Source organism: Spermophilus citellus (assembly GCF_964194105.1).
Source record: "Spermophilus citellus genome assembly, chromosome: 6".
In the NCBI taxonomy this organism is placed as follows: Eukaryota; Metazoa; Chordata; class Mammalia; order Rodentia; family Sciuridae; genus Spermophilus; species Spermophilus citellus.
The window spans coordinates 27,407,259-27,429,654 of record NC_138187.1 but is presented as its reverse complement, the minus strand read 5'-3'; the positions used below and the strand labels follow the sequence as shown (position 1 = coordinate 27,429,654).

At 48.8% G+C, this 22,396-nt stretch overlaps 1 pseudogene across 1 annotated transcript; it reads right to left on the bottom strand.

Moving 5' to 3' along the window:
- Positions 1-21,089: 21,089 nt before the first annotated feature.
- Positions 21,090-21,846, bottom strand: LOC308652210 (small ribosomal subunit protein eS6-like; annotated as a pseudogene). The gene has a single exon. The product of its transcript is annotated as a small ribosomal subunit protein eS6-like (transcript).
- Positions 21,847-22,396: the final 550 nt, after the last annotated feature.

Sequence of the window (22,396 nt, the reverse complement as noted above, 5' to 3'; positions counted from 1 at the left end):
ATGGCAGGCACTGGGTCTATCCCATTCACCAGTATCTTCTAGCACCTTCCACAGAGCTGGGGACTTAAAGGGACTCACTAAATGTGAGAGAAATGAATGAACAAACCACAGTCTCCCTGAGAAGCAGAAAATTAGACATCTCTTTTCTGTTGTTTTGTTCTTGCTTTTGTTTCTGACCGGAGGCCTCAGGCATGTTGGGGAGCCCAGAGCTATCACTGCAGCCTGAGGCTTTAAAGAGCTGAGAGCTCCCTCAGGGCCTGGGAGCAGCTCAGGGGCAGATCGCTTGTCCAGCATGCAGGAGGCCCTGGTTGGAACCCCAGCCCTGCAAAAGTGAAAAAGTAAAAACTAAGACCACAGTATTCTAAAAATCTACTAAAGCTCTACTGTCACTCGATTCTGCAAGATCTCCTCTGTGCTCTGCGAATTCTCAAAACAAGGCTAAGTCAGTATTTCTTCATTTCACAGATGAGGAGTCTGAGGTTCAGGAAGGCAGGGCTTGTGTCCTGGCTTATAGAACTAAGGTTCAGCACCAAACCAGGATTCAGAGTGGGGCCACCCAGCACTGCCCCAGGGAGCACCCTCCTCACTGCAGCAGGCACTGTGAAGGGGTGGACCAGCAGCCTGGGGCTGGGGGACCAACATTTCCCCCTCACATAATGGAAAGAGAGGAGTAAGGAACATTTGAAAACAGGCACAGAGCTTAGCGCTGGCCCCAAGATCTGGGTTCCATCCACAGCACCACAGGAAGAAAGGGAGGGATGAAAGGAGAGACAGACAGGGAAAGACATCCTGCCACTGGGGTCCTGACAGTCCTGACAGCCTGTCCCCACCTAGTGCAGCTCTGCTGGCCTTGCCTGCCCCCAAGAGGCCCAACAGTGCCCTCCTGAACCTCCCAGCATTCCTCAGACTCTGGCCTCCACTGTGGTCAGAAAGTTCTAGAGCCCCTGTGGCCTCCATGCCTCCACCTGGGAAGGCCCTTCCCTTTGCCTAAGTTCTGTTCCTGCTTCCTGCTCCTACGGAAGTGTCTCCTGTACAGAGACCCAGAGAGGTCCAGGCCCCACACAGCGCTCTGGGGACCCTAACACAGTGGGTTCATGTGCCCTGCAAAATTAGCCCAGGCCTGTGACACCCACCTGCAATCCCAGTGCCCTGGGAGGCTGAGGCAGGAGGATCATAAGTTCAAGGCCAGCCTCAGCAATTAGCAAGGCCCAGTCTCAAAATTAAAAAGGCTGGGAGGGTCGCTCAGTGGTCAGGACCCCCCCCCCTTTGAAGAAAGTTCAAAGGGAACATGATGTCATATACTTTTTACTCCAATTAAAAATGTCCGTGCTTAGCTGCAGGGTGGGGGGTGGCGACCCCGGTGGCCCTGGCCCTCAGGATCACAGGGGCACCCTCGCCCACCCTGCGACGACCCCGCCTGGGCCGATTCCGGGCGCCCAGGTGCTCCGAGCCTCCTGAGCCCGTCGGGGGCGTCCGATCCCCGCGCTCGGCTCCACTCGCCCCGACCGGGCAGCTCCAGGCCGCCCCGGGGCCGCCCCACGCGCTCTGCTCGCGGCGTCCACCTTCTCCATTTTGGAACCTGCCGCCGAGGGTTCCGTGGAGTCGGGGACAGGGACAGCGCCGCGGGCGGCCGGGCGGCAGCGCCACCTGCCGGCGGCCCGCAGATCGCAGCGGCGCGGAGAGAGGCAGGTGCGGGCGGCGGCGCAGGGACCCCGGGCCGCGGGGCAGTGGCGACCTGTGCAGGGCCAATGCGGGCGCTGGGAACAGTGCCACGTGCTGACCAGAGCTGGCAGCACCCGGGACCCCGGGGAGGTCCTGCCGCAGCCTCGAGACCGCGGAAGTGGCGGCCGAGCCTGCTTTGCACCTGGGGACCCTCCCGCGGTCCCCCTCCGGGGAGCCTCAGGGCCCAGCCACGCCCAGGCCCTCGGAGGGGTTAGTGCCTTTCCTTTGTCTCCTTCCTCCTCCCTCCTCCTGCTGGGAAATCTTGATAAGCTCGGAAAGCTGAGCCCTGGTGGACCCGGTGGCCAGATTCTGCATCAAAGAACAGAGGCCACGTCCCCAAGGGGGTCACTCCACCACCAGCCGGCCTTCCGCGGAAGCAATCCTTGGAGCGCCATTTAGACTAAAAAGAGAGGGAAAAAATGTGTTGTTCATCTGAAGCTCGCGTGGCCCTACCGTGGCCCTACCTTAGGGACCCCGTCCTGCAGACTGAGCCCAGGGCACTCACTGCACCGGGTCCACCTGATGCTTTGAACCCAGCCCCTGCTGCCCAGCCAGCCACTGTGGCTTATTTTTTTTTTATTTTTATTTTTTTATTTTTAAGATTTATTTTTTAGTTTTCGGCGGACACAACATCTTTGTTGTCACTGTGCCCAGTTAAGGGCCATGATTCTTCTCAGTTCCATCTGTCCCTGGACAGAAACTGCATTGAGAGATTCTGAGGAATGAAATAAATTTATCTAAATCCATGTAGGAATATGTCACACGGATCCCACTTTTATATATAATTATAATTTATTTATTTAAAAATAAACTGGGTGAGATGTTGCACGCCTGTAATCCCAGCTGCTCAGGAGGCTGAGGCAGGAGGGTGGAGAGTTCCAAAGCCAGCCTCAGCAATTTAGCAAGGCCCTAAGCATCTTAGCAAGACCCTGTCTCAAAGTGAAAAATAAAAAGGTCTGGGGATGTGGCTCAGTGGTTAAGTGCCCTGGATTCAATCTCTGCTGCTAAAAAATAAGAAGTTGGCCAGGCACAGTGGCACCCTCCTGTAATCCCGGCGGCTAGGGAGGCTGAGATAGGAGGATCATGAGTTCAAAGCCAGCCTCAGCAATTTAGTGAGGCGCTAAGCAACTCAGTGAGACCCAGTCTCTAAATAAAATACAAAATGGGGTTGGGGATGTGGCTCAGTGGTTGAGTGTCCCTGAGTTCCATCTCTGGTACCTAAATAAATAAATTAAATAAATAAACAATAAAAATAGAAGGAAGACCCAGTACCCAGTAGAGTAGAACAAGGAGGCCAGGGGAAGGGAGGCCAGGAGGTACTAAGAAATGAGATTGATAAATTGAGTCTGCATAATGAATCCCACTTTGATGCGCCAATAAAAAAGAGAATTTTTTTCAAAAGGCCTCAATCAGGAAGGAGGGAGGGGGAGAAGGAAAATGCAGTCAGATGGGGATTCTGGGAAACGGTGGCCTCCCTCCCCAGTCCCCCAGCCCTTGGGGCCCTGTGAAGCTGAATGGCCACTTCTCTGCAGGATCCCAGCCAAGTTCTGCAAAAGCAGAAATGACCCAGGCACCTGCGTGAGAAGAGCCTTGCTTGAGGAAGCCACCCAGACAGCAGAGAAGACAGGAGCCCCAGCGCCACAGGAAGCAGGAACAGAGAGGGGCTGGCAGGCACTGCAGAGGGACACACACACACACACACACACACACACACACACCGCTGCGCAGGGCCTGCTGGAGCCAGGCGGGCCCCTGGGGAGCCCTGGTCCTGAGCCCAGTGGGCTGCCTCTTGGTGCCAGCCACAGGGCCCCCCTTGTGTGCAGTTCCCTGTGTGGTGGTCCAGCCCCAGAGCAGGGGGCCTGGGACTTGCCCTTGAATTAGGACCAGTGCTACCTACCACTGCTGTCCTTCCTCTGGCTGACTGACCTAGGCCCCAGGACCATGGCCTGCCCTACCTCCCCTTGCCCTGGCCACCTCCCTCCCCTGCTAAGCTGCAGGGCCCCTCTGGGTCCCATGTCCCCAGCCGAGGCTCATCCTGTTGAGCTGGGCTGGCAGGCTGGGGCCAGACCCTCCACATACTGTGCACAGAGCGACTCACACTGCAGAACTGGTGTCCTCTGCTCTGCCCTGTCCTCTCCTCTGCTTCCCAGGCCTGGTTTCCTGAGACTCCCCCTGTCACACCCCGAGCCAGGACAGCCTGGGTATCAGGCCTGGGGCCTTATACCTTCTGGGAAGGTGATCTAACACAGAGCAAAGTCCCAGCCTCCTCCCCCTCCCCTTCCCTCTCCCTCTCCCTCTCTCCAGTATTGAGGACTGAACCCAGGGGCCCTCTACCGCTGAGCCACAACCCCAGCCCTTTAATAAAGCTTTTAGACCTTATTGTATTTTACCACTACTCGTAAATGTTTGATCCCATAACATGAACCACATAAATGTGAACTTCATATTCTGCGGCCTGAAGCCTTCACCTTGGTGTGAATTGTCACTGTTTCTGGGACAATCTATGTTCTTCAGCACCTTCATGCTCCTGAAACTAATCACAAACGTGCACACATGTCAATTTTTGTCCTCTGTTCCTTTAAATTAAAACCACCGAGCATAGGTTACTGAGGCAGGATTGCATTCAGCGCCTACAAGCAGCGCCTTAAATAAGAAATGAGGCCCATTGTTCTCGGATGACAGTTCAGGGTTAGGTGCTGCCAACTGCTGCCATTGCACTAGCACACGCTGCCCCTCTTTTAATTATTTAGTTATTTGTTTTTGTACCAGGGATTGAACCCAGGGGTGCTTTGCTACTGCGCCACATCCCCAGCCCTTTTTATTTTTTATGTTAAAACAGGGTCTCACTAAGTTGCTGAGGCTGACCTTGAACTTGCCATCCTCCTGCTTCAGCCTTCTGAATCACTGGGATTACAGGTGTGGGCCACGGTGCCTGGTAGAAGGAATAGTCTCTAATGCTTTAGAGAACAATGGAATAAGAATAACTATGGTGACAAGAATTCATTGCGCTTTTCAAAATAGCTGGTAGAAGCCAGGTGGGGTGGCACACACCTGCAATCCCACCAGCTCCGGAGGCTGAGGCAGGAGGATCAGGAGTTCAAAACCAGCCTCAGCAATGGTAAGGTGCTTAGCCACTCAGTGAGACCCTGTCTCTAAATAAAATACAAAATAGGGCTGGGGATGGGGCTCAATGGTTGAGTGTCCCTGAGTTCAATCCCGGGTACCAAAAAGAAAGCTAGCAGAGAGGATGTCCCCAACACAAAGAAATGAGATATGGGGCTGGGGATGTGGCTCAAGCGGTAGCGCGCTCGCCTGGCATGCGTGCGGCCCGGGTTCAATCCTCAGCACCACATACCAACAAAGATGTTGTGTCCTCCGAGAACTAAAAAATAAATATTAAAAATTCTCTCTCTCTCTCTCTCTCTCTCTCTCTCTCTCTCCCCCTCTCTCACTCTCTCTTTAAAAAAAAAATAAAACATGGAGACATTAAAAAAAAATGAGGTACGTGTTTAAGGTGATCTGATCATTCCATGTGGCATAAATGTTTTGAAATATTGCACTGGAAACCATAAATGTATACACTCACCACGTGTGGATTAAAAATTGAAGAGGACCCGGAGCTGTAGCTCAGTGGTAGAGCACTTGCCTCGCACGTGTGAGGCACTGGGTTTGATTCTCAGCACCACAAAAAAACAAGCAAACAAACAAACACAAGAGTGGGTTGTTATAAAATAGGTTGTTCACAGGGCTGGGGTTGCGGCTCAGTGGTAGGGCGCTTGCTTAGCATGTGTGAGGCTCTGAATTCAATTCTCAGCACCACATGTAAATAAATAAAGGTCCATCAACAACTAATAATTTTTTAAAATATTTATTTTTTTAGTTTTTAGGTGGCCACAATATCTTTATTTTATTTTTTATGTGGTGTTGAGGATCAAACCCAGTGCTCACGCATGCCAGGCGGGTGCGCTACCACTTGAGCCACATCCCCGGCCCTAATAATTTTTTTCTTAAAGAGTTGTTCTCTTTATCCCTTCCACTTTCCACCATTAGTTGAAGCACCACAAAGCTCACCAAAAGCTAAGCAGGTACTGGTGCCATTCTCTTGAACTTTTTTTTTTTAATATTTTATTTTTTGGTTATCAGCAGACACAACATCTTTGTTTGTATGTGGTGCTGAGGATTGAACCCGGGCCGCACGCATGCCAGGCGAGCGCGCTACCGCCTGAGCCACATCCCCAGCCCTCTCTTGAACTTTCCAGAACCCTGAGCCAAGATCAACCTCTATTCTTTATAAACCATCCAGTCTCAGGGTATTCTGCTATAGCAACTGAAAATGGACTAAGGCTAATAGTATCACCTCAAAGGGGCATTGTGAACATTAAATGAGTTTATATTCATCAAACATGTAGAACAGTACCAGGCCCAGAGGAGGCATGAATGCCTGTGACCTCTTTCTGATTTGTAACTGTCCATGCCCAGTCACCCTGACAGACTGGCTTCTTGAGGGGAAGACAGGGTTTGTTCATCTTCACTTCTCTGGTGCAAACACACAGCAGGGCTCATTCACAAAGGAGATATTTCAAAAACTTATTTGCCACATAAATATTGTCACAGTCATGATCTTGGATGAATGTGTAGGTATCCAAGCCATGGCCCTCAGCTGTCCTACCTCCGTGGGTCCAGTCCAGCCCCAACATGTCCACATGTCCCAGGTGTAGAGAGTGCAGGCTCAGGCACCCTCAGGTGGGCAGCATAGACAAGGGCGAGTCTGCAGCCCAGAGCAGAACCAGTGACTTGCCCGAGACAGTAACTGGTCCTCTGGAGCCCAGCACCTAGAGTAGGGCTCTGGGGTTTTTATGTTCATAAGTCATTTAAATATTCTTTATTTAATTTTGGGAGTACTGGGGATTGAACTCAGGGGCACTCGACCACAGAGCCCCATCCCCATCCCTAGTTTGTATTTTATTTAGAGACCAGGTCTCACTGAGTTGCTTAGTGCTTCGCTTTAGCTGAGGCTGGCTTTGAACTTGAGATCCTTCTGCCTCAGCCTCCAGAGCTGCTGGGATGACGCCTGGCTCATCTCTTGATTTCTAAACCCATTGTTCTGGCTTTCTTAACATTTTCAAACTGGCCTACAATCATATAAAACTGCAATTTGTAGGCCAAAGATTCCCAGGGGTTTAGGTCCAAGGGCACATAACAGGGTGGCAGGAATGAGAAAGACCCAGAAAAAAATGCAAACATGGATTCTCGCCTAAGCTGGAAATTTATAGGAGTTTTCCATGAGGTGGCAGCAGTTCTTCAAGTAGTTGTGGAAAAGATCTTGCTTTAAATTAAATTTAATTTTTTTTTTTTTTTTTTTTTTTGGCTACTAAAGAGGCCTTGTTCAGACACTTGAACTTTGCCTGACTTTAAAACCCAAGATTTAAAAATGTTGAAACTCTTTTCAAGAGTCACTGTTTTCTTGACAATATTATTTTCTACCACTGAGCTTCTCCTACCTTTCAAGGTCATTTCCAAAGGATCTAATAAAAGATGCAAAATCCAATTCCCACCGCAGCTACTGGAAAGCAGTGTTTAATTTTAGCGCTGCCAGCAAAATGGAGCCAGCGGTAAGTGATTTTGGCATCTGGAAGCGTTTCATGCTCCAGCACCAACCGGGCTCGTCCCTCCTTCTCCTCTCCCAGACTGGCTGCCCTGTTAAATTCCATTTTCTCAAGAATTACCCTGATCTCCATTTACAGCGTGAGGAAGGGGAAGAATGAGGAAGTCACCAAGCTAGCTGGATTGCACAGAGGACCCAGGGCGGCTGGATGGGCACTTCCAGAACGGAACTGTTTAGTGTCTGGGAACAAAGGGCTGCATGGATGAGGCCAGAGGGAGCCGGGTCCCGGAGGGCCCCTCACCTGATCTCTCTCAGCCTCTGTTTTCAACAATAACCACAGTGACATCCACACCCGCTCAGAGGCCTGCAAGAACCGCCAGGGAGACTCTTGAAAAACTTTCTTTTTGTTTTTGAACAGGGTCTTGCTGAATCTACCAGGCTGGTCTCCCACTCTGATCCTCCAGCCTCAGCCTCCCGAGGAGCCGGGGTAACCCGTGGGCACCACTGTTTCTAGCCTGAAGCCCCTTTGTGCTCCGCAGTGAGGCATCCGCAGTGTAAATCAGATCAACCTTTTTTCCACCTGCCTTTCCCACCAGAGAGACAAAGGATGGGGAAGTAGGGTCTTTCTTCTCTTCTGCACCAGCTCCAGGACCTCAGCTCAGATTCCCCAGGGAGCCCTCCCCCCACCTGGGGCCGTCGCCCTGGTCGCTCTGGGGTGGGGGCGTGAACTGGAAGCAGCCACTGGCTCAGCCCTGTGACCGCCCTTGAAGCCCTTGAAGGGACTCTGCCGGTCCCTGGGTGGTCACGTGGAGTTCTAGCTGGGGACACTGCCAGCCGAGAAACCAAAGCTTTGGCTTTAGTCTGCTAAACAGCAACTTCCAATTCGACCTAAGGGATCCCCAGGGTGGGAGGCCTCTGGCCCTGGTGGAGTGAAATGAGCTGACTGTCACTCTGGTCCTAGGACACCATTTTTACTTCATCTTTGTTGTTTATTTTATTTTATTTGTTTTTAATTTGGGGTACCAGGGGTTGAACCCCAGGGGGCCTACCCCTGAGCCACAACCTCAGCCCTTTTTATATTTTTATTTTTATTTATTTATTTTTTTTTGAGATAAGGTCTTGCTAACTTGCTTAGGCCCTCCCTGAATTGCTGAGGCTGGCTTTGAACTTGAGATCCTCCTGCCTCCGCTGCCTCCTGAGTCACTGGGACTATATAGGCATGTGTCACCACCCCACCCAGTTTAACTGCATCTTTGTACAAGTGCCCCACAGGGCAAGTGGTTATGTGTGACCCATAATTTGTGAGATCTTTAATTTAATATAATTATAAGGATACTCCTGAAATTCACGTCCAAATAACTGAAGGCTCCTCCAGATGACTGCTCAAGTACATCTCTTCCTCCTCCTTTCTCTTTCATGTCTCTTCCCCTAAATGATGCTTCAACCCAGAATTTACACACACACACACACACACACACACATACTGTTTTTTTTGTTTGTTTGTTTGTTTGTTTGTTTTTTTAGCAGTGCCAGGGATAGAACAAGGCTTGCTGGGCAAGTGTTCTACCACAGAGATACACCCCATTGGTTTTATTATTGTTTTTGATTTTTTTTTCTTTTTTTACTAATTTATTTGTTGCAGTGGGGCTTATTAAGCCTCGATAATGAAAACATCAGTAGGTTTTAGGTCAAAGGCATTCATTAGTATGGCATCTTCAGATGGGAATAGCATGTCAAGGAATTTCCCTGCAGCTGCTGGGGTCGGCATTTGAGTGACATCCCCTCCCACCTCCTCCCCCTGGACTCAAGCAGGAATCTGACCCCTAAGTCATATGTTAATGGATGGAGAGGGGGGAGGTCTGACCTGGAGTTGAGAGGGGGGAGGTCTGACCGCCAGGTGTTTAGAGGTGAGGCCTTTGGGAGTAGTTAGGTTTAGTGGAGGTCTTTGGGGTTCAGCCCCAGGCTTGGATCCTGGTGGCTTTGCAGAGACTGGACCCACGGGTGGCACGTGATGTGGTTCCTGTCTCTGTCTTGTGATGCTCCCTGCCACCTTGAGACTCTGCCATCAAGGCGGACATCTCTATAACCAAGAATACCCTTGCCCTGCCCTTGAACCTCCAGAAGTGTGTGCTAAATAAAGTTCTCTTCTTTATGTAGTTAGCCTCACTGAGGTCTTTGGCGGGATTTTTTTGGTTTGTTTTTTAAGCATATTAAGCAGGGTTTATTTTAAAAGGGGTAACATAGACTTGTCCCGGGAGGGAGAAGGGGGCCATGGCTGGTATCCTGGTATCCTGAGAAGGAAAACCAGGGTGTTCTGACTTTTTATAGGTTTCCTTTGTTCTCCTGCTCTCTTCCCCAATCTCTCTCCTTCCTGCAGGGTGACTAGGCCCAGGAATGCTCAGTGGGAAGGCCAAAAGGTGGGGAGGCATTGGGTTGTTGTTTTGCTGCTGGGGATTAAACCAGGGGAGCCTGACCACAGAGCAACATCCCCAGCACACACACACCCCGCCTTTCTTTTTGAGACGGAGTCTCACTAAGTTGCTGAGGCTGGCCTGGAACTTGGGATCCTCCTGCCTCCGCCTGGAGTCACTGGGATTACAGGGGTGGGCCATCGGGCCCAGTAGGCATTCTGTTAGAATAATAAACACATACACCATCCGATCAAGAATGGTCTTCTGGGGCTGCCCCCTCCCCACTGAGCTCTGCAGACACAGCACAGGGCTAGTGAGAGCAGGACCGGTCACTCTGGGCTCGCTGAGGAAAACAACGTGGGCAAAGGAGGTCCTAAGAAACCCAGAGGCAAAGGCCCGCAGGTGCACTCTTTGCGCAAACTTGCCGGGAGGAGCCCGAGGAGAAGCACCCAGATGCTCCGGTCAAGTTCCCAGAGTTTCTAAGACGCGCTCAGAGAGGTGGCAGATCATGTCTGCTGAGGACACGGCCCTGTTGAGAGCCATCTGTGAACTGCGTGTGGACCCAACCGGCATCTCGCAGCCAGTGAAGAGGGAAGTCTGGAATCTGGGGACTTTAAGGAGGGGCACTCCTGCAGGCGACACCGCCCAGAGGCAGGTGAGCTCCTGCCAGGTCCCACACAGCTCAGCCACAGAGCCCTATAGCCTCTCAGAGATGGGTGTGGCCTGCCAAGACGCCAATCAAAATCAACCTGCTGACTGCAAGACCTCACAGCAAGACTCCGCCCCTGAAACCTCTTCCCTGCCTTTGATGGACCCCTTGAGTGAGCCACCAGAGCCATTTCCAACGGTTCTGTTCCAGCTCCTATCAGGACTGAGGCAGCCGTCAGACGCTCTGCTTTAAAACGGATTCTGACTTTCTCTTAGGTCTTCACGAATCACTCCAGACTGGATTTTTTCTCGGGTGGCTTATCCCCTCCTGAGCAGGAAAAATTACCCTGGCAAAGTGCTGGCCATCTCGCTATACTGCCCGTGATGAAAGAGAAACGAGAACTACGTCCCTCCTAAAGGGGAAGCAAAAAGAGGTTCAAGGATCTCATGCACCCAAGAGACCTCCATCAGCCACCTTCTTGTTCTGTTCTGAGTATCGCCCCCAAATCAAAGGAGAACATTCCAGCTTATCCATGAGTGATTTGCAAAGAAACTGGGAGAGATGTGGAGCGGGCGCGGTGGGTGGGGCACACAACTGTGATCCCAGAAGCTCAGGAGGCTGAGGCAGGAGGATCTCGAGCTCCAAGCCAGCCTCAGCAAAAAGTGAGATGCTATGCAACTCCATGAGACCCTGACTCTAAATAAAATACAAAATAGGGCTGGGGACATAGCTCAGTGGTCGAGTGCCCCTGAGCTCAATCCCTGGTACAAAAAAAAAAAAAAAAATGAGTTGTATATGGGGACGGTAGTGTTCATCTTCAGTTGTCTCTGATGGAGTTTATACAAAATAATTGTTAACTGGATACCACTCTGTAAATGAAAAAAAAAAAAGTTGCAGCTGTTTTGTTGACATTCTAAATGCTTCTAAGTAAATACAATTAAAATAAAAAATAAAAAAGGAGTTTCCTGTGGCTGAGGACACAGCTCATTTGCAGAGTACTTGGCTGGCAAGTGCAAGGCCCAGGGCGCAATCCATCCGCAAAAAAAAAAAAAAAAAAAAAAAAAAAAAAAAAAAAAGATTTTTATTGTGGTAAAACACACATAAAAATTGTCACTGTGAGCATTTTCCCTTTTCTCTTTTTCGTGTGCATGATCTGGAGAGGGAAGTCAGGCCTCCTGTGAGCACGCTAAGTACTCCCTAAGTACTCCCTCCACCAGGGAGTTCTGCCTCTGGCCCATCTCACCCCTGTGGGGGGTACAGCAGTGCTAAGTACAGGGCTGGGGGCAAAGCCCGGCTTGGCAGGTGGGAAGCCCTGGGTTCCAACCCTAGCATGTGAAAACAATGAAAGGAGGATGGGGGCTAAGGGGCACGCCTGCCATCCTGGCCACTCAGAGGCTGAGGCAGGAAGATTGCAAGTTGGAGGCCAGCCTCAGCAACTTAGTGAGGCCCAGAGCAACTTGTGAGAGCCTGGATCTAAATAAAAAATAAAGAAAAGGGCTGGGGCTGGGACTGGGGCTCAGTGGTTAACTGCCCCTGCCCTCAATCCCAATCCCCAGTGCAAACAAAAGGGTCCTACTCATCCTGCAGCCCACCTGGAGCCCACTGAGCCAGTCCCTGCTTGGCACCATCCTCTCACTGTCCTGAGTGCAGCTGCTACAGGGGCTGCAGATGAGAGTGGAGGGATTTTTTTTTTTTTTTTTTTTTGGTACCAGGGATTGAACTCAGGGGACTGCAACCACTGAGCCACATCCCCAGCCCTATTTTGTATTTTATTTAGAGACAGGGTCTCTCTGAGTTGCTTAGTGCCTCATCTTTGTTGAGGCTGGCTTTGAACTCCTGATCTTCCTGCCTCAGCCTCCCAAAGCTGCTGGGATTACAGGCGTGTGCCACCATGCCCGGCTTGCAAGCAAAAAAAAATTTTTTAAACTTTTTTAGTTGTAGATGGACACCGAAAACAAAAAATAATAATAATACCTTTATTTTATTTATTTTTATGTGGTGCTGAGGATTGGACCCAGTGCCTCACACATGCCAGGCAAGCGCTCTACCACTGAGCCACACACCTAGCCCCGTGCAAACAATTTTTAACTACAGTTTCATCATGGGAAATTCGTGGCCAGAAAGCAGGAGATCTGGAAACTTGAACTTTACACATTACACATAAGTGGATAAAATGCACTCATATATGCACGCATACACACACACACAGAGACACTTCCACATACACACACCCACACAAACATGTTTTCACACACACACAAAAAAAAAAACAGGAAAATGTACCTATACAATGCTCAAATGCTCATAGACACAAATCTTCAATCACACACACACATATATGTTCATCATAATGCATGGCCCCATCTATGCACACACATGCCCTCCACAACACACACGCACACACACACAGACATGGCCATACACATACACACGCTCACACATACACAGAGGTTTATGTACGTACAGCTGGAGAGATATGCGCACGCATCCACACACTCACACTCATGCTGGCATACACGCCATGCTCACAGTTATGCATAACAGTTGTGCGCACACACACACACACACACACACCCTATGACCTCTCCTGCACACCCACAAACACACCATGTTCACACTCCACCGTATAGCATGCTCACTCACATACCCAGATTCACACACACGTACATTCACACTGACACACAAGCATACACACTTGCTCACTAACTCACATCCATACACATACTCGCACATCTTCACCTATAAATATATACGTACCCTCTCACACACACACCTACACGAATTCACTTACATAGCACAAACACCTGGGCCATCATAGACACACTCACGGGTGCACTCTCGCATGTGCCATATATACACACATGCACACACACACACACACACACACTCTCTCACATGTGTGCCACATATGCACACCTGTGCTTCTTCCTGAGCTGAGCCTGGCTGGGCCCCTGTGGGCCACTTCAGACCTGTTTCCACAGCCTGCCGCCCAGGTCTGCTCTGGTGAGCAGCAGGGGCTGGTGGCACTGGGAAGGACCAGGTCCTGGGGTTGCAGTGGAGGGACGTGCAAGAGGCTGCTCAGGGCAGGACGTGGAGCCCAGGAGGGACCTGGAGCTTCCAGAGGGTCCAGCAGCCGCCTCTGAGACCAGAGCCTGGCCAGGTGTGCAAAGAGGCCCGCGCTCAGCGATCCAGCCCGGGATGCTCAGGAGAGGCTGGGCCGGCTCTGCAGGTCTGGCTGGAGGTGTGTCCTGTCTGTGCCTCCCCAGGATTATCCCCACGCCAGCCCCTAGGCTTGGCCAGGCCCAGGGCTGGCTGGATCTGGGAGGGAAGGAGAGCGGTGCCCCGAGGGCTGGGGCAGGAAGCCAGTCAGCCTCAGCTCTAGTCTCTGGCTGGAACCGCTGTGCTCTGCTCTGGAAGCTTTGCTGCCAGTGTCTCTGGCTGCCTGCTGGTGGCCTGGCCCGTGTGGGGACCTCAGATGGAAGCCTGGGCATGGTGTGCCACCTGAGGATACTGTACAACTGAGGTCTGACCTTGGTTTCTCCCAGGCCTGCCACCTTTGTTCTGGTGGCAGGACATCAGGAATGTGCACGGGAGGACACAGGCTGTGCTGTTGATCTGGGCGGCTCAAGGGCCCTTCTACACCCACGAGCTTGCAGGAAACAGGTGCCTGTGAAGCTGCAGGTCTTTGCTGGCCCCACTGCACTCCCTAGGCGACAGCCTTCCTCAGGGGCTCAGGCTGGGGAGAATTGATCATCCTAACCAACCTGTACGCACCCTCAGCCTTCCCAGGACTGGAGGCACCTTTGGGTTTTTTTTTTTTTTTTTTAAACAGGGCTTCTGGGGTCCCTGTGATATTGAATGTGGCCTTGGGCTGGCATGGAGATAGGAGTGGGTGGATAGGCAAAGTGGGGCATCCTACCCAGGTCCCTTGCCTCCTCCCCTCCACAGGGCACCTGGCTCCTTTCTCCTTCCCTCATTTTTCCACTGGCCAAAGGAAACTGAATCCAAGTCAGTCTCTCTCTCTCTCTCTCTCTCTCTCTCTCTCTCTCTCTCTTTTTCTCTCTCTCTCTCTTTCTCTGGGGATCAAACCCAGGCCCCCACAGAGCCACACACCCAGCCTGCCAATTTTAAAAAAGTTGAACATAAAGACCCACCAATTCCACTCCCAGCTGCCAAGAAAGTGCAAGACACCCACACAGAGATTAACATGAAAACATTCACAGCAGCTTTAGCCACAAAAATCTCTAACTAGTCAGGGACCGTGGCGCATGCCTGGAATCCCCGTGGCTTGGGAGGCTGAGGCAGGAGGATAGCAATTTCAAAGCCAGTTTCAGCAAATTAGTAAAGCTCTAAGCAACTTCACAAGGCCCTGTCTCTAAATAAAATACAAAAAAGGGCTGGGGATGTGGCTCAGTGGTTAAACCACCCTGGGTTCAATTCCAGGTACCAAAAAAAAAAAAAAAAAAAAAAGCCAAGTTAGACAGAGTGACATAGCCACCCCACACAGTTCTAGAGGAGGCCAAGTAGTGACAGAAAGCTGATCAGAGATGGCCAGGGCCTGAGGCAGATAGAGGAGGTTACTGGAGGGAGGGGTCAGGAAATGTGAGTGCCACATCCCGGTGGGGCTACCTGGATAAGGCCTGGCTTAGGAGGCACATGGAAACAAATGCATTTTATTGTGTCAATAAAATACTTGAATAAACCTGTTTATGAAAGTAGAGCCAGCTCAGCTCGTCCCACCCGCTAGTGGGTGCCAGCAGGAGCAGGAGGCTGGAGCCAGAGGCGCCCTGAGCAAGTGTCCTGCACAAACCACTGGGCAGGCCCGCAAGGCCACTGAGATCCAGCCAGAGATTCGGCAGGCCGAGGTGGGGCCGGGTTCAGCAGCTCACCCACCCGGGGCCAGCACAGCCGTTCCCTTGATGTGTGCGCACTCGGACCTGTCTGTGTCCCTGCGCACCTCTGCCCCCTGTGCCTCCTCTCCAGCCCCATCCATCCTCCTGTTAGGAAAGGTCTGTGCATCCTTAGAGGGCTGTTTACATGTCCCCTCCCCAGCTCCTGGGGACTTTTTATATTTCCTGCTGCTGGAGGGAGACAACTCAGGACTTCCAGCCTGTGTTCTCCCAGGCGGCCCTGGCCAGCGGTCACTCCTGCCCCTGTCGCACCATACAGTACTCCTGACCAACTGTCCCCTTGGCCAGATGGTGACTCCCTGGGACCAAGGTCAGTGCAAAGCACTCAGCACACTCCTAAACACCTCGCGAGGCGGGTTGGCCGCCCTTGGCCCCCATTGGCGATCGGAGAAACCTCCCCAATTTGCTTAGGTGAAGTGCAACAGGGCTGGTGTCTCCAGATGTGATGGGGGGGGGCAGGCTCCTAGCCTGAGCTCCTGGCTCTCGGGTGTGTCCTGAGGTCCCCCCACCTACGCTGAGCACGGCTCTGGGCTGGGAGCCCCCGCCTCCCCGGAGCCCCCCGGGCTGAGTGGGACAGAGGCACAGGTGGCTGCCGGAGCCAAGGGGCGCCTGCTGCCCGGCCACCCTCCACTCTTCATGGCCGTGTTCCAGTTTGGGCAGCCGGTGTTCACCCCTTGCTTTGTCCCCTTCCACTCTGCAGGGACCCAATCCCTGCAAGCTTAGCACAGCCCACCTGGAGGATGGAGGTGGCCCAGGAGGTCGGTCGCTCTGGATCTGAGAGATGAGTTTGGCCAGTGGATTTGGACTCCTTTGGTGAACTTAGAGTCCTGGCTGTTTTGTGTTTTACTATATAAATCTGGTTAACTTTATCAATGAGGCTTATGTTGGCAGTGGTTGATATTCTTGCTTGAATTTGGCTTTGGAATCCCATGGTCCCCTACACACATTTGTGTCCCTGTGTCCCTGTCATTTATAAATGGAATGACTTTGTGGCTCCCTGGTGCCTAGAACAATGCTGGAACTGGTTAAAAGTTCAGAATAACTTTTGTCCATTTTGTTTTCGGAAACTTATTTTTTTTTTTTTCCCCAGTACTAGAGAGAGGACTGGGAGCTTCACATGTGCTAGGCAAGAGCTCTACCCCTGGGCTTCATCCCCAGCCCTTTTTAAAACTTTCTTTTCTTTTTGGTACTGGAGATCGAACCCAGGGGAGTTTAACTACTGAGCTACACCCCAACCCTTTGTATTTTTTCTAATTTTGAAACAGGGTCTCATTAAATTACTGAAGCTGGCCTTGAACTTGTGATCTTCCTGCCTCAGCCTCCAAGTTGTTGGAATTATGGTCATGCGCCACAGTGCCTGAAGGGAAGGGAAACTTGATTTTGAGACAATGAACTTTCCTAATTAGGCTTTATTTGTTATTATTATTATTATTATTATTTTTTGGTGCTGGGGATTGAACCCTAGGCAAGCACTCTACCAACTGAGCTATATCCCCAGCCCCAAGATTTTATTTTTTTTAAATCTTAAATGTCCTGTCTGTAGGATACCTCACTGATCATTTCACTTTACCTGGAAATAAAATATAAACGTTTGGGCTGGGGATGTGGCTCAAGCGGTAGCGCGCTCGCCTGGCATGTGTGCAGCCCGGGTTCGATCCTCAGCACCACATACAAACAAAGATGTTGTGTCCGCCGAAAACTAAATAAATAAATATTAAAATAAAAAAAAATATAAACTTTTATCTGGGGCCAAATAACCCTTATTTTCTTCTCATTTTCAATTCATTGGTACAGCAGACAAAATTGGGCCATATATTTTATTTCACGGTATACCACCTAAAACAGTAGGACCTAGCATTAGTGCCTATGTTTTACTCTAAGTTTTTATAAGAATTAGAACTGGGCTGGGGTTCTATCCTCAGCACCACATAAAAATAAATAAGTGAAATAAAAGTATTGTGTCCAACTACAACTAAAACAAACAAACAAACAAACAAAAAACAACAACAACAAAAAAATTAGAACTAACATCTAAACAGGATGCATCCAGGGCTGGGCATGTGGCTCAAGCGGTAGCGCGCTCGCCTGGCATGCGTGCGGCCCGGGTTTGATCCTCAGCACCACATACCAACAAAGATGTTGTGTCCGCCGAGAACTAAAAAATAAATATTAAAAATTCTCTCTCTCTCTCTCTCTCTCTCTCTCTTTAAAAAATAAAAATAAACAAAAAAAATAAACAGGATGCATCCAAATCATTTGCTGTTTGTAACAATAAGAATGAATCTTAAACATAAACAGGGTTGAAAGAAAAAGAAAAAAGTAAAAAAAAACAGGGTTGAAAGAGAAAAAAAACTTAAGTTCAGAAAAATACAGTGGATTTGTGCTGAAGGAAGTCAGTATTCAGGTTATCTCAATGGGTAGACTGCAAGGGGGACGGGGGCTTCTGCTACGTTGTCATTGTTTAATTTCCGGAACTGGGCTGGATGCGGAAAAATATTTGCTTTGAAAAGGAAAACAAAAAAAAATTTTTTTGGCAGCACTGGAGACTGAACCAGGGGCCCTCCACTCCTGAGCCACATCCCTAACCCTTTTTATATTTTATTTAGAGACAGGGCCTTGCTAAATTGCTGAGGCTGGCTTTGAACTTGTGATCCTCCTGCCTCAGCCTCCCAAGCCGCTGAGATCACAGGTGCGTGTCAACATACCTGCCACTTTGAAAATTTATAGAGCTATTCACTATTTGCACTCTTTCTTACATACATGGTGAATAACACATACACGCACACAACAAACAAAAACCCACAATGAAACCAAATTTTAGTATCTTTTCCAGAGACAATTAGGGATTTTTATTCCTTTGCCCTTTATCTTCTGTAAACCAGCAAGTAGTAACACTGGGAAAGAATGAGTTTTTAGTTTTTTTTTAAATATTTATTTTTTTTAGTTGTACTTGGACACAATACCTTTATTTACTTATTTTTATGTAGTGCTGAGGATCGAACCCAGGGCCTCGCATGGGCTAGGTGAGTGCTCTACCACTGAGCCACAACCCCAACCCCTTAGTTTTTAATTCTCTATTGTTGAATGAGGGGTTTCATTTATTTTTAAATTTTTATTTATTTTTTTAATATTTATTTTTTAGTTTTCGGCGGACACAACATCTTTATTTGTATGTGATGCTGAGGATTGAACCCCGGGCGAGCACTCTACCGCTTGAGCCACACCCCCAGCCCGGGTTTCATTTATTTTAGTTAATGTTTTAGAACTGTTGTTCTAAAATCTACAAAATTACCTGCATCTGTTTTAATTGATAATTGATGACTTAGGACTCTTCTCAGTATGATTATTTCAGTTTGCTCTGAGATTCTTGTTTAACAAAGAAATACTTACTGGACACAGTGGCACTCACCTCTAATCCTAGCAACTCAGGAGGATGAGGCAGGAGGATCCCAAGTTCAAGGCCAGCCTCAGCAATTTAGTGAAGCCCTAAGCAACTTATTGACACCCTGCCTCAAAATAAAACATAAAAAAGGCTGGGGATGTGGTTCCGTGGTTCAGCACCCCTGGGTTCAATCCCCAGTACCTAAATAAATAAATAAATAAATAAAGGCTGGGGATGTGGCTCAGTGCTAAAGCACCCAGTTTCAAAATCCCCAGTACCCTGAAGAGATCAGAATATGCTTCCCCCAAATATGCCAGTTTGGCCTGGGGATTAGCTTGAGCTGAAGGCAACCAAAGAAAAGCAAACACAGAGAAAGCTCTCTGCCTGACCTCTATCCGCCCTGAAGCAGGACATAAATTTATGAACATGTCTGCTCCCCTCCCCCACCAGGAAGGACAAAGGTTTGTCACCAGATGTGACTTTAGGCCCTTATCAGCCTGGAGAGAGAGAGCAAGAGGTATCCACATAAGTTGTGTGAACTAACCTTTATCTGCCCTCGGGTTCCCATATATTTGCCTTCCCATAATTTGCTGCCCCAAGAGGCTCAAAGTCCTTTTCCTGTCACATTTCTGAAAATTTATTTCCTTAGCTTTAATTTTTCTTTCTTTCTGTGAAATATGCTATACAAGGCAGAGTTCTTTTTTTTTTTTTCAAGGCAGAGTTCTAAGCAAGCTCTTTGAGGGTCACTCTTTTTTTTTAAAGAGAGAGAAAGAGAGAGACAGAGAGAATTTTTAATATTTATTTTAGTTCTCGACGGACACAACATCTTTGTTGGTATGTGGTGCTGAGGATTGAACCCGGGCCGCACGCATGCCAGGCGAGCGCGCTACCACTTGAGCCACATCCCCAGCCCAGAGGGTCACTCTTTCCTGGAGTTTCCTCCTGTGCATATATGAAATACACATGTTAATAAACTTGCTTTTCTCTTATTAATTTGTCTTGTGTTACCGTGGGGTCCCAGCGAAGAACTCAGGAAGGCAGATGGACCATTATTTTTTCCCCTCTACAATATTACTACTATGCAGAGTGATGCATAGATTCAGCACAATCTCTATCAAAATCCTAGTGATGGCTGTGCATGCCTATAATCCTGGCAGCTTGGGAGGCTGAGGCAGGAGGATTGGATCGTGAGTTTGAAGCCAGCCTCAGCAACTTAGTGAGGCCCTAAGCAACTTAGAGAGACCCTGTCTCTAAATAAAATGTAAAAAAAAGGCTAGGGATGTGGCTCAGTGGTTAACCACCCCTGGATTCAATCTCCAGTACCAAAAAATAAAACATAAAAAAATCCCAGTGGTGGGGCTAGAGCTGTAGCTCAGTGCTAGAGTGACCCTGAGTTCAATAACAGTCCCACAAAAAAAAAAAAAAGCAAAAAATATTTGCAAATCATATTTCTGGTAAGAATGTATAAAGTGCAAAAGTCTCTGAGAGAAAGGGAACTCGATTTTCAAAATGGACAAAGAATTTGATGGACATTTCCCCAAAGATATACAATAACCAATAAGCGCAGAAAAAGATGTCCCACACCATTAGTCCCCAGGAGAAGGCAAGTCAAAACCTGCACCTACATGAGACCTATCCCCTTCATCCTGTGTGAGACAGTTACCATTTCGGAAAGAAAACAAAACACGCAAGGGAAAGTGACCCGTGTGTCAAGGATGTGGGACTCGAGCCCTGGTGACAATGTGAGACAATGCAGCGCTACTGGAAAGCCTGGTGGTTCCCCAAAAAAGATAAATACAGAATTACCATGGAACTTGACAATTCTACGCTTAGGTCAAATCCAAAAGAAATGACCACGGGGACTCTGCTGCTGCTCATGTGTCAACTTTCTTTTTTTTTTTTTTTTAATTTTAATTATTATTGTCCTAACAATCTTATAAACAAGACTTTCCTTAGCCGACTATTATAGTGAATGTTTGAGCCAAGATTTATTTATTTATTTATTTATCTTTTGAAGGTCTGATCTGATTTATTTGTTACTGATAAAAATTCTTTTTTTTTTTTGGGCTGGGGATGTGGCTCAAGAGGTAGCGCGCTCGCCTGGCATGTGTGCGGCCCGGGTTGGATCCTCAGCACCACATACAAAGATGTTGTCTGCCGAAAAATAAATAAATAAATAAATATTAAAAAAATTCTCTCTCGGGCTGGGGATGTGGCTCAAGCAGTAGCGCGCTTGCCTGGCATGCATGCGGCCTGGGTTCGATCCTCAGCACCACATACCAACAAAGATGTTGTGTCCGCTGAAAACTAAAAAATAAATATTAAAAAACTTCTCTCTCTCTCTCTCTCTCTCTCTCTCTTTAAAAAAAATCCTTTAAAAAAATTCTCTCTCTCTCTTTAAAAAAAAAATTCTTATTTTTGACTGGACTCAGAAGTAGAAGCTCTCAGAGAAGACAGCCTACGTCTCTTGGTAATCTGTTTCTGGTGTTTTTCTTTGGCTTCTTTCATTCTCTTGGCCAAAAGTTTGGCATATTCTGCAGCCTCTTCTTTATTCTTCTTAGTACACTGTTTCTTCAGAGCAATATGCTGGCGCTTGTGTTGCAGGACACGTGGAGTAACAAGACGCTGAATCTTTGGTGCTTTGGTCCTGGGTTTTTTTTACCTTCCTTGTTTAAGGGTTTTCTGACAACATATTGGCGGACATCATCTTCCTTAAAGAGATTGAAAAGTTTGCGGATTCTACTAGCTCTTTTGGGTCCCAGTCTTCGAGGTACAGTAGTATCAGTAAGTCCAGGAATATCCTTCTCTCCTTTTTTTACAATAACCAAGTTGAGAACGCTCAGATTGGCATCCACAATGCAACCTCGAACAGATTTGCGCTTTCTCTCTCCAGTTCGCCTGGGTCTATAACATGAGTGCCCCTTACTCAGTAGTAGGTGAACACGGCCATGGGTCAAGACACCCTGCTTCATGGGGAAACCTTGTTTGTCGTTCCCACCACTGATTCGGACCACATAACCCTTCCATTCTTCACCTAGAGCATCCGCAGCAACTTCTGTGGCCATACGCTTCTCATAAAAAGTACGAAGTTTGCGTTCATCGTCAATGAGTTTCTGACAGCCAGTGGCTGGGAAGGAGATATTCAGCTTCATCTTGGAGCAGCTGATCGCCCACAAGGGGGCACGAAAAAGAGGCCTGACTTCCACTTAACCCAGGTCACATGAGCCAAGATTTAAACCAAGTCTTTTTTTTTTTTTTTTTAAGAGAGAGAGAGAGGGCTGGGGATGTGGCTCAAGCGGTAGCGCGCTCGCCTGGCATGCGTGCGGCCGGGGTTCGATCCTCAGCACCACATACAAACAAAGATGTTGTGTCCGCCAAAAAACAAAATAAATAAATATAAAAAAAAAAAAGAGAGAGAGAGAGAGAGATTTTTTTTTAAAGAGAGAGGAGAGAGAGAGAGAGAGAGAGAGAGAGAGAGAGAGAGAGAATTTTTAATATTTATTTCTTAGTTTTCGGCGGGCACAACATCTTTGTATGTGGTGCTGAGGATCGAACCTGGGCTGTAGGCATGCCTGGCGAGTGCTCTACCGCTTGAGCCACATCCCCAGCCCCTCGTGTGTCAACTTTCAAAGCAGCATGGTTCACAACAGGCAAGAGGCAGAAACACCTGAACGGTCTGTCCAGGGATGAATGGGAACTAGATCCAGCATATACACC